This window comes from Asterias amurensis, chromosome 2, assembly GCF_032118995.1.
Source record: "Asterias amurensis chromosome 2, ASM3211899v1".
NCBI lineage: Eukaryota > Metazoa > Echinodermata > Asteroidea > Forcipulatida > Asteriidae > Asterias > Asterias amurensis.
Window position 1 is genome coordinate 5,555,089 of NC_092649.1, and position 17,895 is coordinate 5,572,983.

General features: G+C 40.1%; 1 long non-coding RNA gene across 1 annotated transcript; it reads right to left on the reverse strand.

The window, feature by feature from the left end:
- Positions 1-754: 754 nt before the first annotated feature.
- On the reverse strand, positions 755-4,852 carry LOC139954501 (uncharacterized). Its single transcript, XR_011788120.1, has 3 exons — positions 4,716-4,852; positions 2,456-2,532; positions 755-1,859 (listed from the first exon to the last, which is right to left on the reverse strand). It is a non-coding gene; the product is annotated as an uncharacterized lncRNA (long non-coding RNA).
- Between the last annotated feature and the right edge of the window lie 13,043 nt (positions 4,853-17,895).

Here is a 17,895-nt window from a genome sequence, read left to right on the forward strand (position 1 = left end):
TAATATAGTAGATTTGCATCGGGGATAAAGAATATTAATATTTTGGTGTATACCCAATGATGTGTGTTTAATAGCACTGTATTCTCAGTACTTACCCGAGTTCTGTGAAAAAAAAATACCACAGGCATTTTTAAAGGCAGTGGACACTATTGGTAATTGTCAAAGACTAGCCTTCACAGTTGGTGTATCTCAACGCATACAAACCTGTGAACATTTTGGCTCAATCGGTCATCGAACTTGCGAGATAATAATGAAAGAAAAACACCATTGTGTGTCTTGATTTCGAGACCTCAAGTTTTAAATCTGAGGTCTCGAAATCAAATTCGTGGAAAATTACTTCTTTCTCAAAAACTATGGCACTTCAGAGGGAGCCGTTTCTCACAATGTTTTATACCATCAACCTCTCCCCATTACTCGTCACCAAGAAAGGTTTTATGATAATAATTATTTTGAGTAATTACCAATAGTGTCCACTGCCTTTAATACTCTGGTGTGATTCAAACCCACGACCCTTGCAATTCTAGAGCAGTGTCTTACCAACTAGACTACCGAGATTGCCCGGTAGTTAGAGGCAGTTCGAATCCTATGGTTGGCAGCGGGTACATGGGGGTAAGAGTAATTTTTTTTTACCCATACACCGATGTGTGTAAGTACTGTACTTTCCCCAGGCATATTATAGTAAGCAAGACACTTTTTCAGCTTAAACTTTCACAGTTGACTTTTAATGTATCTTTTTATATAACTTTTCTGTTATCAGTATTACGTTGACAAAAATGACCCTACATTTTACACATGTTCTGTTATTTTGATGCCTACTGCACTATCTGCACCGTACCAATGAGCATGAACTTAAGTGCTTGCAGTCAAATGCGGGAAAGAAGTGTTGGACTTAACCATTTTAAAACTCCAGAATAAGATTGAACCTTTATTTACTGATAATGAAATAACAACTACATCGTATAAGCAATGTTCACATAAGTCACTTTAATTACACTATAACGATATTTCGTTTAGTTGGCCTATATAGAGTACCTTACGTGGTTTTGAATAGAAGTTATACAATGGTTTTAAAGAAAACAGACAGGTATAACTTGCATGAACTTTAGCAAAGGAATCATTGTGGGGTCGATGTAATTTTGCAACCTCGTACATGCCAGAATCTAAACCATTGCATGTTTAGTTTTGATATCAGCATTTAATACCAACTTACCCGGTAATAAACGGGAGCAATTGGAGTAGTACTCTATAGATCTTTTAGTATTTTTTCGTTGGGGTGACTTTGAAGTATGATACATTTTTATTGGGAAGGCATAAACAACAGTGGACACAGTTGTAACGGTATTAAATTTGTTGGACATCTGCTAGCATGGTCTAAAGGTTCTGCTAACATTCGGCCGTCCTTGTAATAGAAATGTTTTACTAATGCAATCAAAAATTGCACACACAAAAGTGGCAGAGATGTGGACGCCATAGGTCCCTTTAGAGCCAGGGCATTGTTGGGGTCTGCCGTTAATTTCGAAATCGTACACTTTTTGTATATCAATATGATTTAAAACATGCGGACGGTGGTGCCCATTTACTTTTGTACTTTTGTTTGTTAAAAGGTTCATTCAGAACTGTTCTATCAAGTAATGTTACAAAGATGGCCGTAACATTCGGTCGTCGTCAATGTTCTAAACATCCGCAGTCACCACAAGGGAAGACATATGATGCTGCAAGGGCGCCAGCTACGCCCGCTGCGCTGGTAGTTGCTACTCCTTTGAACCCTCGAATGGTTGTCTTGCCAACAGACCGCATCGTTGCCCCAACGGCTGCCCCCGCCCCCAGGAGGGGCGTGACGTAGCACCAAGGGTCAGTGGCTGTAAAAATACAACAAACGAGAGTTTGGAATCGATATATTGATCACTGAAGTGTATCAAAGTAACGAAATAAAAAAAAATCACGGGAAAATAATAAAGGTTTTGTTCACATTGTCTCATCCCACATAACAGTGGACACACAACACTAGCTAATAACTTATTACATTTCAAAAAGTCAAACTATATGCATGGTCCATTATAATATCAATGTAGATAGGTAAATAATATAGGATTTGAGGCATTGCATGGTGAGGTATCAATATTTTGGTTTTAGATAGATAAACATTAACTTCATTTGTCTGAGCATATACACTTCTTTAGCCTGTTCAGCGGTGTGAATAATGCTTTCAACTCCACTTGCCAGGAACTGTGACCCTCTGAATTGCCTCCCGAACTAAAATACGATTTTTTTTTATGCTACTTAATAATTTCACAAAGTGTTTATTTTTGTTATCTGTTTTATTAGAAGCGTCACTTTGAAGCCAATTCGTGCACAAAATACACACAAACACGAGCCATTGACTTTTAGTTTTTGAGAATGTGATAATAAGATAAAAACGAGCGGGATATTTTTTTAAGGTCTATGGGGGACTCACCTACTACTGTTTGAAGCATAAGAGTAAATACAAGAGCAGCAGCTACCCGGCTGGTCATTGTCACAGTCTCAAGATTCCTAGGTGAGGAAAAATAAAGATTTATGGGTTTTGGTGTTGAGACCTTCAATGTTGAGACTCGTTTAGACTTTAAGAAAGATAACCGGATGTCCCGACACCTTGTAGAAATAAACCTAGGTTTTGCTCTAAAGAGTGAAAAGACACTCTTTGAAGAGCCGTATGACTGACAACTCTTTTTCGAGAGTCCTTCTACTCTTTTAGATTGAAGTTTGCAATTTTGTTAAAGTGATTTTTCACTCTATCCTCGAGTGAGACCGCTCTTAAAGAGTGAAATAATCACCACTCTTTTTAAATAGCCATTTGAGGGGCAACTAAAAAAAAAACAAATTAAAGAGTGTGGTGTTTTTACTATTTTTACATTTCAATCAATCAAAATGATGGGATTTGTATAGCGCCTACATCAAGCAAAGTTGTTCAATGCGTTCAAGACAGTTGTATGAAACTAATTTTATACACTTATGGAAGAGAAAACTTTTGAGGAGTTTCTTGAAAATGTGAATAGTGATAGCATCCTTGATGTGGTTAGGGAGAGTGTTCCATTCCATTTAAAGAGAGTATTGAATGTCTGAGCTCTGATTTCGCAATTTCGAAGCACTTCTGAGTCAGAATTGACCCGGTTCCGATCGAATTTTGTGTGACCTACGTCGGGGTCAATATGATCCAAAAGCTGTGTAAAAATGGCCCAGATGGGTCAAACTGATGCAGCATTCATTCTGACCCATGTATTTGTGCATGCGGTATTGAGATCTAGTTTGCATAATGCATTCAAAAGTGTACAATAAATAAAGTAAAATTATAGAAGCTAAGTTCATCCACAAAGAGGTTGAAAATAACACCAATAAAATGAAAGTTTTACTTATTATGCATTTTCAAAACCGGGCCCAGTTTCTTTAAAGGCACACGACACGATTTGGTAATAAAGACCAGTATTCTCCACACTTGGTGTAGCCCAACATACACACGACCTGTTGAAATCAGGGCTCAATATTGGTCATTGCATTTGCAAGAAATAATGAAAGAGAAAACATCCTCTTTGCACTACTTTGTGTGCTTTCAGATGCATAATAAAGGGTTTCAGTTAAAGTCTTTGACTATATTGAGTTAGAAGTTATCTCTTTCTCAAACATACGCTACTTCAGAGAAGCCGTTTCTCACTATGTTTTTATACTGTCAACAGCTCGCCATTGCTCGTTACCAAGTAAGTTTTTGCGCTAACAATTAGTTTGAGTATTATTACCAAATAGTGTCCAGTGCCTTTAAAGACAATGGACACTATTGGTAATTGTCAAAGACTAGTATTCACTCCCCTCAACATATGCATACAATAACAAACCTGTGAAAATTTGAGCTCAATCAGTCGTCTAAGTTGCGAGATAATAACGAAACAAAAAACACCCGTCACACAAAGTTGCTAGCTTTCTGATGCTTGATTTTGAGACCCCAAATTCTTATCTTGAGGTCTCGAAATCAAATTCGTGGAAAATTACTTCTTTCTCGAAACTACATCACTTCAGAGGGAACTGTTTCTCACAATGTGTTATACCATATCAACCTTTCCCTATTACTCGTAATCACGAAAGGTTTTATGCTGATAATTGTTTTGAGTCATTACCAATAGTGTCCACTGCCTTTAAATGTTGCAAATTTCTTGAATTTAATTTCAAGAGAAGTAAAAGGTACGCTTAATACCTGCCCTTAAAAGGGAGGGTACACGTTTGGTAATTGTCAAAGACCAGTCTTCTCACTTGCATGTATCACAACATAAGCATAAAATAACAAGCCTGTGAAAATTTGAGCTAAGTTCGTTGGTCATCGAAGTTGCGAGAAAATGATGAGAGAAAAAATACCCTTGTTTGACGAATTTGTGTGCTTTTAGATAGGAATAAAAGACTTATATTATTTTAGTGAGAAATAACCTCTTTGTCAAAATCTATGCTACTCCAGAGGGAGCCGTTTCTCACAATGTTTTATACTATCAACAGCTCTCCAATGCTCGTTACCAAGTCAGTTTTTAAGTTAATATTTGTTTTGAGTTATTACCAAACGTGTACCTTCCCTTTAATACAGTCAAAATGAAAGTACAATGAACAATGCATTTGCAAATGTATTGTGACCGCGCAAGCTGATCACCTATTATTATTATTATTTTGTTACGAAATAGCGGTTAAGTTTATAATCTTACTGTTCATCAGCAGCTCTATGAAATTTACTCCTGTCAATATCATGCACAGCTAATCCATAGAAAAGACATCTGAATGTCCGACGTGAACCGACTTTGTGAATGAAAACAAACGATTACCAAAGAGAGTTGGTATTCAGTTTACTGTTCAATTCATAATCAGGGCCCAACAGATCCAATTTGAAATGGTGCTGTGATGATGCCCTTTGAGTTTTACATTATCATATTAATTGTGATAACAAATTAATAACCACTCATAAGATTAAACAATATCAGAAAAGCGATGAGTAATCATTAAACAATAACTGGCGGTTTACTCTTGCCAAAAACAACGCAGAGTAAATATAACTAAAGGCCTATACTTAAAGGCAGTGGACACTATTGGTTATTACTCAAAATAATTATTAGCATAAAGCCTTACTTGGTGACGAGTAATGGGGAGAAGTTTATGGTATAAAACATTGTGAGAAACGGCTCCCTCTAAAGGGACATAGTTTTCGAGAAAGAAGTAATTTTCGTGCCTGTCTCTCCGAGAAAGGCCTACTTTTATCGGCAAACAGCCTTTAGGAAAATTTACATTTTCCTCACCAGTCTTGCCTTCGCGATGTCTTTTTATTTGTCGTTTGTGTAGAATTAAATTTGTGGAGATAAACCAAAAACAATTAATTGTAACAACAGTAATTATATATTATTTACATACCAGAAATCCTTCGCCCTTTCGCAGTATGGTGCAGATGTTATACCTTGTACAGTTGTAGCAATTAGAACACTGGTAACAACAACTACACCAAAACATTATTCACCAACTACACTGAATTTAATCGAATTCAGCAACGTCATATTATAGGGAAATGTTTTAATAACTTGACAAATTACCAGACAATTACATTTTTTATACGGGTTTTATACCTATGAGTGTTTATTGTAAAGACTATAAACAAAATTAATTACCGAGATACTTGTGTAATGTGCTGGTACAGACCTTGGATTATTCAGCAGCGCCGATGGGGGCGTTGGTTTTACTCTTTAGTCCCTGCACCGCCCGACTTTGCTGAAAAGTTATAGGTTTTCAAGATTCTTGCAGTAAAGTGACTTTAGAATCATAGTTCAAAATGTCAAAATAGCCAAGGCTGCTCAACTAACGTGCAAATGTTGCCCGTTTCAGTTACAAAGCCTTCAAAGGTCACGAGTCCCCAGTGAACAACAAGTGTCTATATCGTTTATGGCTGGCGATAATTTGTTTATGATTATTAGTTTTTACGAGGTTACAGCGAATACATCAATAGCTTTTCAAAGGTTTTATCTGGAGCAGTGATAATACTGTTAATTGCTAAGGCATTATTTTTAGGTAATATCATCATGATGAAAGACAATTTCATTTTTGGGTGTACAATAATGAGCATTTTGTGGGCAAGAGCTAAAATCATTGCTAGCTGTCTGGATTTTACAAGTCAACTGTGAAGGGGAAATTTATCATGATCAAACATATCAATTCTCGATAGCGAGAATTACGAATTTATTTTGAACACATGTCATGACACGAGGAAACGTGCAGAAACAAGGGTGGGTTTTCCCGTTATTTTCTCACGTCTCTGAAGACCGATTGAGCTTAAATTTTAACAGGTTTGTTATTTTAAATAGAAGTTGTGAAACACAAAGTGTGGGCCTTGGACAATACTGTTTACCGAAAGTGTCCAATTGCTTTAAAGCCTCTATTTTGCTTAAGCACCCTATTCACACAGCGCATAGTGCAACTTCATTGCGTTGTACACAGTTGAATGACACAAGAAGGTACAATATTAACTGCCTTTTCTGTCCGTTTCTATGGAGGTTTATTCACTCACAACAAGTCATAATTAATTACACGAAGCAGAAACCTAAGCCAGAGAGCGCCCTCTCTGGCGAGCAGATATACCGATCTGCCTGCTTGAGTTGCCAGCGGATCGCGTATTTTTTTTCCCTATGACGAACGTGGGCAATTAACATAAAATGGGCGTGTTTTTTCCAGAAAAACACTCTCGCGCATGCACGAACTTTAGTAATGACCGCAAGGGACCTTGGGCCACTGGTGGTGGTATGTGGAATGAAAATAGTTGTGGTAAATTAATGAGGACCACACAATGGTGTACAGGTTGTGATGAACTAGTCTACCTCCTATTTCTTTCTCCATGGTCTAACCATGGAGATCATGGTTTATTTTTAAACTGGGCACATTTGGTAATTATTGTCGAAGACCAGTATTTCCACTTGATTTGGTAATTATTGTCGAAGACCAGTATTTTCACTTGATGTATCCCAACATGCAGTAGATCACAAACCTGTGGGAAAAAACACATTATTGTGGTTGCATAATTTTGTGTGCTCCAGATGCATAAGTGCTGTTTGTAATGCAGTGTACTATGGCCGTGTCCGAAACGACGACTTCGGCTACAGCTACGTCTAGATCAGCGCGTCTACCAGTGTTGAAGAATAGGCAGACGCGCGCGATCTAGATCTAGCCGTAGCTGTAGCCGAAGTCGCCGTTTCGGACACGGCCTATATTTCATCAAAAAACATTAGGGACCACAACCGTTCATTATGACCGTCAGTCTATTTTCATAATTGCTCTCCCTCCCCTCTCAACCATATCCAAACGTATTTTATCGGGCAATCAAGACTTGCCAATGAAAGCAAGCGCGACGCATTTTTATGGACAAAAGGTAGAGTTATACAAAATACGCAGTTTTACATGGTACATGGTACTTAATATATACATGTACAATGTACATGTAACATGTGTACATGTATGCGTGTATGTGTACATGTTTAATATGCGTGAGTGAATTTCCACAACTATTATTACGTCGAAGTACGCATGTGCATGGGAAAATGTATAGTTAACTACGCCCATTTATGTAAATCGCCCACGTTCGTCCTAGGAAAAAGAAATACGCCAGCGGTGCTCCGATTGGGAGTCGTGCTGGCGCCCCCTAACGGTCGATCGGCACAGCCGCTACAGGACAGTAAAACAATCTAAGCGTGTTTTTTTCCCCCAGGGAAGATGAGGCTACAATAACAACGTGTGCCTTATTATGGAGGAAAACTCCATGGCCTTACCGTCCCGAAATCAAAAGACGGAGGCCGCTACATGTTAACGCATGGAGTTCGCATGGAGATGCTATACAAGTACACGTGTATAGAGGGTACTCTAGACACGCTTGGTTGGTTGCGCCGATGTGAGAAAGAAGGTACATGTATATTCAACACGTCCATTTAATGCTTAGTGGCCTCATCTTACCTGGGAAAAAAATACGCTTAAAGAGATTACTGGTTGTATATAGGGTGCGTTCGTTTATCTTCCCTGGGTCAACCTCGGTGTGTGGCGTTTTTTTTTTACCAGAACAAACGTGGGTAATTATCTGCACACGTTCGTCCTGGAAAAAACCCCCACCACACACCGGGGTCGACCCAGGGAAGCTAAACGAACGCACCCTACAATAGAGATCAGTGTATTAAGGGAGCATGAAAGTCGATCGACATGCGCGAAACTAAAGTACTCTCCGTCGTGTAGAGATTTGGAACGCTATATTGGTGAAACAACATCCGGTCTGTACGACAACGGAGTGATGTCGTTTGTACACGTTGTATGGCGAGGGAGCCTTTTGGTAGACTTGATTCAAGCCCCGTTCTCGTGCGAGAGATCCTAAAAATCATATCCGACTTCAAAATGTAGACTGGAAACACAAATAAAAACCTTACGGGACTGGAACTCGAATCAATTCTTTATCACCATGCGGTCCACAACATACAGGACGGGAGCTGCACTCGAGCTTGAGCATACAGACTACTGTGTTATGTTCTCTCCCGTCCTGTGTGCTCCGTCCCGAAAATCGAAAGCTCGCTTTTGTTGGTGTGCTGGTGCGTGATTTTTTTTCCCTGAACCTTTTGGGCAGTGTACGTGGAGTTTACCAAGCTCTCCCTACATTATTTTGAACATGTTCACACATACACGTCGCTTCTATTACACGCTGGAAAAGTGGCCGAGAGCGTGACCAATGGCGGACCAATCGTGGGCCAAACGTCGGAGGATCTCCACGAGCGTGGTCGGGGTGGGATCTCCTAGCCAACAATGTTTTGCGGGGCAAAGTCGTAGTGGAATCGCCATAGGGACTTTTCGTTTTCGTCGACGGATGGTTCTGCGACGGTAAAGATGACATTTGGCGTCATCTGCGCATGCGTCGGCTTTGAGGACGGTCGTCCCTCAATTTCTACGACAGTACTTGGGATGAATCTTCATTGTGCTGAAAACGACGACGTTTAGCTGAACAACCGTCGCAGAACCATCCGTCGTCGAAAACGAAAAGTCCCTAACTATCGTACACGCAGCGTTGTAGCATCGTGGTGAGATCTCCGTGGTTGTAATAGTGTTCATAGGTTTTGGAGGTACGTCGGCCGGTCGACCACGTCAGAGCCAATGAACAGCTCTCCCTGGGCAGCTACACCCACAATTTACATACATGACGAACGTTGCAGAGGTTTCCTTTATTCTGATTCATTACAGCAGGGTGAATATTCATGTATCGGCGCGGCCTCTGCGATGACGAACGAAACACCCAAAAGCTTACCCGATCTTTTCAAAGGCGAATGAATAGATTGTGTGCTCGTGACATACCAAGTAACAAAAACAGTGCAGGACTGTCTCAACTCACGTTAGCTGTATATGTCACGAGCACACTGTCCGATACATGAATATTCATCCTGCTGTAATGAATCAGAATAAAGGAAACCTCTGCAACGTTCGTCGTGTATGTAAATTGTGGGTGTAGCTGCCCAGGGAGAGCTGTTCATTGGCTCTGACGTGGTCGACCGGCCGACGTACCTCCAAAACGTATGAACACTATTCAAAACGCAGCACCGTCGGCAACCATTTCGGAGTAGAAAACCGCTTGGTCGGCATTGGTATTGGTGTCTTCGTCAGTAATCGTAGTGGCAGCGAGTCGGAAATCTTTTTGCGTAAAAACAGTAAAGTTGGGCGGAGTTTAAAATTTTCCAAATTGCTTGATTTTGACGGCGACCATACCCCGACTTGATAAATGAGATCGGGGTCATTGGCACGACCTTCTGAAGGCCATAGTGCTGCGCGACCTTTTCCGTTCAGTCTCATATAGCCGTGCTCATTGCAGTCGAATTATTCACTCCGAACAAAAAAATTACCGCTATAAAAACCCACCCGTATACACTGTGCGTAAAATGTTTGTAGTACCGCATCGCCTGCCGCACCACACGACGCGTCGGCATGCGGATAAAGTGGTACCAGTGCGCAGTAGTCGTTACGGTGGGCGTTGAGTGATGTGACAGTGTGTTGAGGTTGGGTCGTGCGGTGTAAGTACACACACTACGCACAGTGATTAGAGGGGGGGGGGGGGGGGTGTTACGGTTCTGTTTTCGGAGTGAGAAAAGTTATAATGAGAAAAGAAGCAAATTACTAAACCGACTTGATATTTAAAAAGGAAATACATTGAGTTATCGAGCCTGACGGTACCAGCATTTTGAGAAACCGGACACAAATAATGTATTTGTATTTCGTGCCAATCCATTAACTTTCTATTCGTTACAAAAAAAAGTTTAATTGTTTTTTAATTTCTTGTTTTTTTTATAATTTGTTTTAGTTAATATATTCAAACCAGTTGTATTCTTCATTAATGTATTGTGTTTATATCATGGATAACTAGACTTTTTTATTACAAAGTAATTTCATATGCTATGGGTTTAATTTATTCTATATACATATGTTTTGCGTTTTTATTTCATCAATTTCTTTTATCCTGGTACGATGGCGACACTTCATAGACTGGCAGCTTTTTGAAGGCATACATTGTGGTATTATTGCTTGTTACTTTATGTTGTTGTCTTCAAATTATCTGTCAAATTTCGACTTTCTTGCCGAATAATTTTAGAAAGGCCTCCATATCGATTGTCGGCCCTTTCCGAAATGCACACAATGCTTTCCAAAACGTAACTCGCTCCGACGGCTCTTGCATGCAAATTGTTTATACACACTGGGGACACATACGCACATTTTAACATAAAACGGTAGCTTAGAAAAAGTTGTTAATCAACCACGAAATATTAAGGTTTATAATTAAACTTAAAGGCTATACTTAAAGGCTATACATCGATATGTTAGTTTGTACACGCCCACCCCCCCATTATTTGTATTTTTGTTTAAAGACAGTGGACACTATTGGTAATTTGTCAAAGACCAGTCTTCTCACTTTGTGTATCTCAACGTATATAACAAACCTGTGAATGAGCTCAATCGGTCATCAACGTTGGGAGATAATAATGAAAGAAAAAACGCTTTCAGATGCTCAAATTCTAAATCTGAGGTCTCGAAATCAAATTCGTGGAAAATTACTTCTTCTTTCTAAAACTACGTCACTCCAGAGGGAGCAGTTTCTCACAATGTTTTATACTATCAACCTCTCCCCATTAATTGTTACCAAGTATAAGGTTTTGTGCTAATAATTATTTTGAGCAATATATACCAATAGTGTCTGAAAAGAGGCAAAACAGAAGAACAGTTTGGTTAGTGGGATTTTTGCTGCTTAAAACATCTAGTTGGGGGGGGGGGGGGCACACAGTTTCTGTGGAGGACCGGCAGAATCTCTAGTCATACTGGAACTACGTGCAAAATTGCCACCGGACATCACCACCCCCCCCCCCCCCCCCCCCCACCACTTGTCCAGAAGGACCCACAAGCGCAACCCACTACCCAGTAAAATGAAGTGTGACATGGTAATAAACAGACAAATCAGTCAAATTAATTTTTTGCATTGCTACTCTCCGAAGACATTTATATATATTTTTTCTTCATCACTCTATAAACTAGCCTTGCTCAAGGCAGTCGCATTATTCACTCCGAAAACAGAACCGTAACCCCCCCCCCCCCCAAACATTGTGCGTAGATGTGTATTAGTGATCATTCGTATTGCACGTTCAAATCACCGTCGCACGTCCAGATCTTGCCAATGCCCAATCACAAGCTCGATACTGAAGGCTCCACCCTACTCGGACCGTTGTCTTTGTTAAACGCTATACATATTCATGTATACGTTATTCAATAGAGGCAGGAGAGCTGATGGAGGCATGTGTAAGCCCCAGGAAAATTCTCTTATTGTCTGCTCCTTGTAAAGCATGCAGGTAGCGGACAATCACTCACAAGACAGTGTAGTGTTAGCATTCATTATTAAGGAAAGATTTACTAAGAATTGCTGTTGTCAACTAGTGCCCAGCCAAATTTAACCAAAGGAAACAGCGAAAAGGGGAACATTTTGTAATTATTTTTAAGTACCCTCCTAAACTATTTTGCAAAAAAATGTATGTTAAGAAGGGGCTGGGTGAAGTATGTTGGGTGTCACTGTGGCCGAATAACATAAGGATTTATTTTTAACTGTTAAAGCTGATACACCAGCGTCCTTACTTACTGTTATTATGTGCAAACACAAAAACACCATATTCATATCACTCAGATGTTGGATTGAATCTCCAAAATCCAGTAGTGATCACTCAAAGTAGGGTTTAAAAAGAGAAGAAAAAAGGAATATAATTTTGTAAGTGACCAACTAATCTTATTTGAATGTGAACAGCAGTCCTGAATATCATTACAGATGAACGTAATCTTATTTGAATGTGAACAGTCGACCTGAATATCATCACAGACGAACGTAATCTTATTTGAATGTGAACAGCAGACCTTCTCTTTACAAGTTGAGCACACCTACATTGTTAAGATCCAACTGCCCAACCAAAGGGACTTGCACATGTTGGATTGAGCTCACAAGTAGTGGTATTATACTGTATAGGCTATTGTTGCATGTTTTTTACACACCCTGCTTGCTTAGCAATGAATGCTAACATCACCTTGTGAGTGAATGTCCGCTACCTGCATGCTTTACAAGGAGCAGACAATAAGAGAATTTTCCTGGGGCTTACACACATGCCTCCAGCTCTCCTGCTCTATTGAATAACATGAATATGTATAGCGTTTAACAAAGACAACGGTCCGAGTAGGGTGGAGCCTTCAGTATCGAGCTTGTGATTGGGCATTGGCAAGATCTGGACGTGCGACGGTGCTTTGAACGTGTAAAACGAATGATCACTATTTACACCGCACGACCCAACCTCAACACACTGTCACATCACTCAACACCCACCGTACGACTACTGCGCACTGGTACCACTTTATCAGCATGCCGACGCGTCGTGTGGTGCGGCAGGCGATGCGGTACTACAAACATTTTACGCACAGTGTATACGGGTGGGTTTTTATAGCGGTAATTTTTTTGTTCGAAGTGAATAATTCGACTGCAGTGAGCACGGCTATATGAGACTGAACGGAAAAGGTCGCACAGCACTATGGCCTTCAGAAGGTCGTGCCAATTACCCCGATCTCAATTATTATCAAGTCGGGGTATGGTCGCCGTCAAAATCAAGCAATTTGGAAAATTTTAAACTCCGCCCAACTTTACTGTTTTTACGCAAAAAGATTTCCGACTCGCTGCCACTACGATTACTGACGAAGACACCAAGACCAATGCTTGTGGGTCCTTCTGGACAAGTGGTGCGTGGGGGGGGGGGGGGGGGGGTGGTGATGTCCGGTGGCAATAATGCACGTAGTTCCAGTATGACTAGAGATTCTGCCGGTCCTCCACAGAAACGGTGTGCCCCCCCCCCCCAACTAGAATTTTTAAGCAGCAAAAATCCCACTAACCAAACTGTTCTTCTGTTTTGCCTCTTTTCAGACACTATTGGTATATATTGCTCAAAATAATTATTAGTACAAAACCTTATACTTGGTAACAATTAATGGGGAGAGGTTGATAGTATAAAACATTGTGAGAAACTGCTCCCTCTGGAGTGACGTAGTTTTAGAGAAAGAAGTAATTTTCCACGAATTTGATTTCGAGACCTCAGATTTAGAATTTGAGCATCTGAAAGCGTTTTTTCTTTCATTATTATCTCCCAACGTTGATGACCGATTGAGCTCATTCACAGGTTTGTTATACACGTTGAGATACACCAGGTGAGAAGACTGGTCTTTGACAAATTACCAATAGTGTCCACTGTCTTTAAACAAAAATACAAATAATGGGGGGGGGGTGGGCGTGTACAAACTAACATATCGATGTATAGCCTTTAAGTATAGCCTTCAAGTTTAATTATAAACCTTAATATTTCGTGGTTGATTAACAACTTTTTCAAGCTACCGTTTTATGTTAAAATGTGCGTATGTGTCCCCAGTGTGTATAAACAATTTGCATGCAAGAGCCGTCGGAGCGAGTAACGTTTTGGAAAGCATTATGTGCACTTCGGAAAGGGCCGACAATCGATACGGAGGCCTTTCTAAAATTATTCGGCAAGAAAGTCGAAATTTGACAGATAATTTGAAGACAACAATATAAAATAACAAGCAATAATACCACAATGTATGCCTTCAAAAAGCTGCCAGTCTATGAAGTGTCGCCATCGTACCAGGATAAAAGAAATTGATGAATAATGCAAAACATGTGTATATAGAATAATTAAACCCATAGCATATGAAATTACTTTGGAATAAAAAAGTCTAGTTATCCATGATATAAACACAATACATTAATGGAGAATACAACTGGTTTGAATATATTAATTAAAACAAATTATAGAAGAAAAAAAACAAGAAATAAAAAAACAATTAAACTTTTTTTTTTTTTACGAATAGAAAGTTAATGGATTGGCACGAAATACAAATAAATTAATGTGTCCGGTTTCTCAAAATGCTGGTACCGTCAGGCTCGATAACTCAATGTATTTCCTTTTTAAATATCAAGTCGGTTTAGTAATTTGCTTCTTTTCTCATTATAACTCACCAGTAATGGCCCAATACAGTATTAGTAATACGGTACTCGCCAGTATACGCCTCTCTTAATATTTATGCATGAGGTACGTCACAATGCTAACTCAAAACGAGGCGATGGACGCAGCCACTGCAAGTGATGGGGAACGTGCACCCATAGCCTCATTTAGGGTAAGAATTATGACGTCATGGCCTCTCTTAATACTTATGCATGACGTCATAATTCTTACCCTAAATGAGGCTATGGGCGACGTCCCCATCACTTGCAGCTTGCAGTGGCTGCGTCCATTGCCTCGTTTTGGATTAGCATTGTGACGTACCTCATGTACTAAGTATTAAGAAAGGCGTATATTATGAACGCTAAATCCAATTTCGAATTGTCGGGTGCGTGCACCCAGTCGTAGCGAGCAACTGTGTCAGCAAAAACCCTAATCTGTATAGTTCTTTTAACTTATGCGATCGGAAGTCGCCATCATATCAGGATAAAATTTAAAAAAATGTATACAATAAAAATATACGGAGCCCGTAAACGGACATTTAATTTGTTTTTTAATTTTCTCGCGCGGACGACACTATTACCTCATGCGCACGACATGTTATCTCGTGCGCACGACATATTAGGGACTTTTCGTTTACGACGACGGATGGTTCTGCGACGGTTGTTCAGCTAAACGTTGTCGTTTTCAGCACAACGAAGATTCATCCCAAGTACTGTCGTAGAAATTGAGGGACGACCGTCCTCAAAGGCCGACGCATGCGCAGATGACGCCAAATGTCATCTTTACCGTCGCATAACCATCCGTCGTCGAAAACGAAAAGTCCCTAATATCTCGTGCGCGCACGACATAATTATCTCGTGCACACGACATAAATCTGGATTCCTGAAGCAGCCCGTCTCATCGCAACGCCGCCATTATCACACGCCGTGAAACAACGATGTTACTCACCGCGACCGGCCAATGGGGTTTGATGTCAAACCAGTAACTGTTGGCATTCATTATACTAGTTCTTGTTTGACATTCGAAAATCAAATATCGAACGTCAAACAAGGACAACTTACTCGTTTGACATCAGACCCTATTGGCTGGCGGGCAACACTACAACACGAGGGTCCAATCCAAGGAACACACCCGGCCCATGGGGTTTTACCTTTTAAAGATTTTTGAAAAATGAATAAATTTAACGAACAAAATCCTTATTTTGCAGCGCACAAATTTTAAAACACGGACAGTTTTACTTACTTTGTTGACCATATTTTGAAGGGTTTAGTTCACAAATCCAGACCACGGAATTTTAAGAGCATGCCCCATGGTAACCTTAATCCGACAAATGGGGTTTTAGTATTTTGTATAGCCTTGCTCAAGGCAGTCGAATTATTCACTCCGAAAAAAGACCGCCGCTGTATAAAAACCCACCCGTATTCACTGTGCGTAACATCGCACGACACGATGCCCCCGTACGCTATCCTAACGGCCTCCGCATGCGGTTAGTGGTACGAGTGCGGATGGCTTGTGTGCACAGTAGTCGTACGATGTGACAGTGTGTATACGGGTGGGTCATACGGTGTAAACGCACGCACCAGGGTATACGGGTGGGTTTACATCGGCGTATTTTCGGAGCGAATAATGCGACTGGATATTCTGTATAGACTTTTGAAATTGTTACGTTAACCCACCGTACATTGTTATGGACTTACTGTATACCTTTACTTCTCACTTGGTGTATCCCAAGTTATAGGCCTACGCATAAAATAACAAAACTGTGAAAATTTGAGCTCCAAAAGCCTCATTTGGTCGTCGAAGTTGGTAGAGATAAAAATGAAGATAAAACACCGTTGTCGCACAATGTGTGCTTTCATATGCTTGAATGCGAGACCCCATCTGAGGTATCGAGTTCCATTCAAATATAGTGAGAATTTACCTCTTTCTTTAAAACTACGTTACTTCAGAGGGAGCCGTTTCTCACAATGTTTAAAGAACCAATAAAGGATGATTTTAATATGTCAACTATACCTTTTTATGGCCAAATAGACATCGCAGATACCGGTTTATAACCATTTTACTCTCAAAATTCGCATTTAGTAATAAATATCTCGAGTCAAAAATGCACCCGGCCGCGCGGCTTTTTCAGCCGAGAGTCAAAAACGGCTTATCTATTATAATGACCCTGTTTCCCCTATTGGTTTTGAACACAGTTCTCCAGCTTTGGCATTTCCACACCAAATAGCCGCCACTGACGTCACGACTCCTTTGTCGCGCGGGTTTGTTTGACCCCACGTATTTCAGAAATTTGGCTTAGAGCGTTCTGGAGAAAAACCCATTTTTACCATGTTTTAACGTGAGGTAAGAGACTCGTTACATTTTTTTTATGTTTCCTGGATGGACTGCAGCTGTTAGAAAACTGTAATATCTATATATTTGAGATCATCCTTTATTGGCTGTTTAATGCTATCAGCAGCACCCGACTGCTCGTTACCAAGTAAGCTTGTATGCCGCATTTTATTTATTTATTTATTTTTTTAAAGCTATTACAAATATTGTTCAGTGTCTTTAAAGCCATTATACACTTTCGGTACAGACTTTTTTTTTAGTTCACAGATTTACAAATAATTTACAGGGTTTACAGAAGGTAATGGTGAAAGACTTATCTTGAAATACTATTCCATGAAATGCTGTACGTTTTGAGAAAACATTAAAACAATATCAATTCTCGACAGCGAGAATTACGGATTTATTTTAAACACATCACTGCAAAACGTGGGGAAACAAGGGTGGGTTTTCCCGTTATTTTCTCCCAACTCCGATGACCGATTGAGCCTAAATTTTCACAGTTTTTTTATTTTACATAATATAAGTTGCGGTCTACGAAGTGTGGGTTTTGGACAGTTCTGTTTACCGAAAGTGTCTTATAGCTTTAATCGATGCACTTAGTCAACATTTTCAACAGTCTATTTCACGGCGTGTAATAATAATGGCGGCGCTGCGATGAAAAGGGTTGCTTCTAGGAATGCCGATTTATGTCGTGCGCATGAGATATAGGGACTTTTCGTTTTCGACGACGGATGGTTCTGCGACGGTAAAGATGACATTTGGCGTCATCTGCGCATGCGTCGGCTTTGAGGACGGTCGTCCCTCAATTTCTACGACAGTACTTGGGATGAATCTTCGTTGTGCTGAAAACGACCTTTAGCTGAACAACCGTCGCAGAACCAACCGTCGTCGAAAACGAAAAGTCCCTAATATGTCGTGCGCACGACGAGATAATAAGTCGTGCGCACGAGAAAACAATTTTTTTTTTTAAATGTCCCTT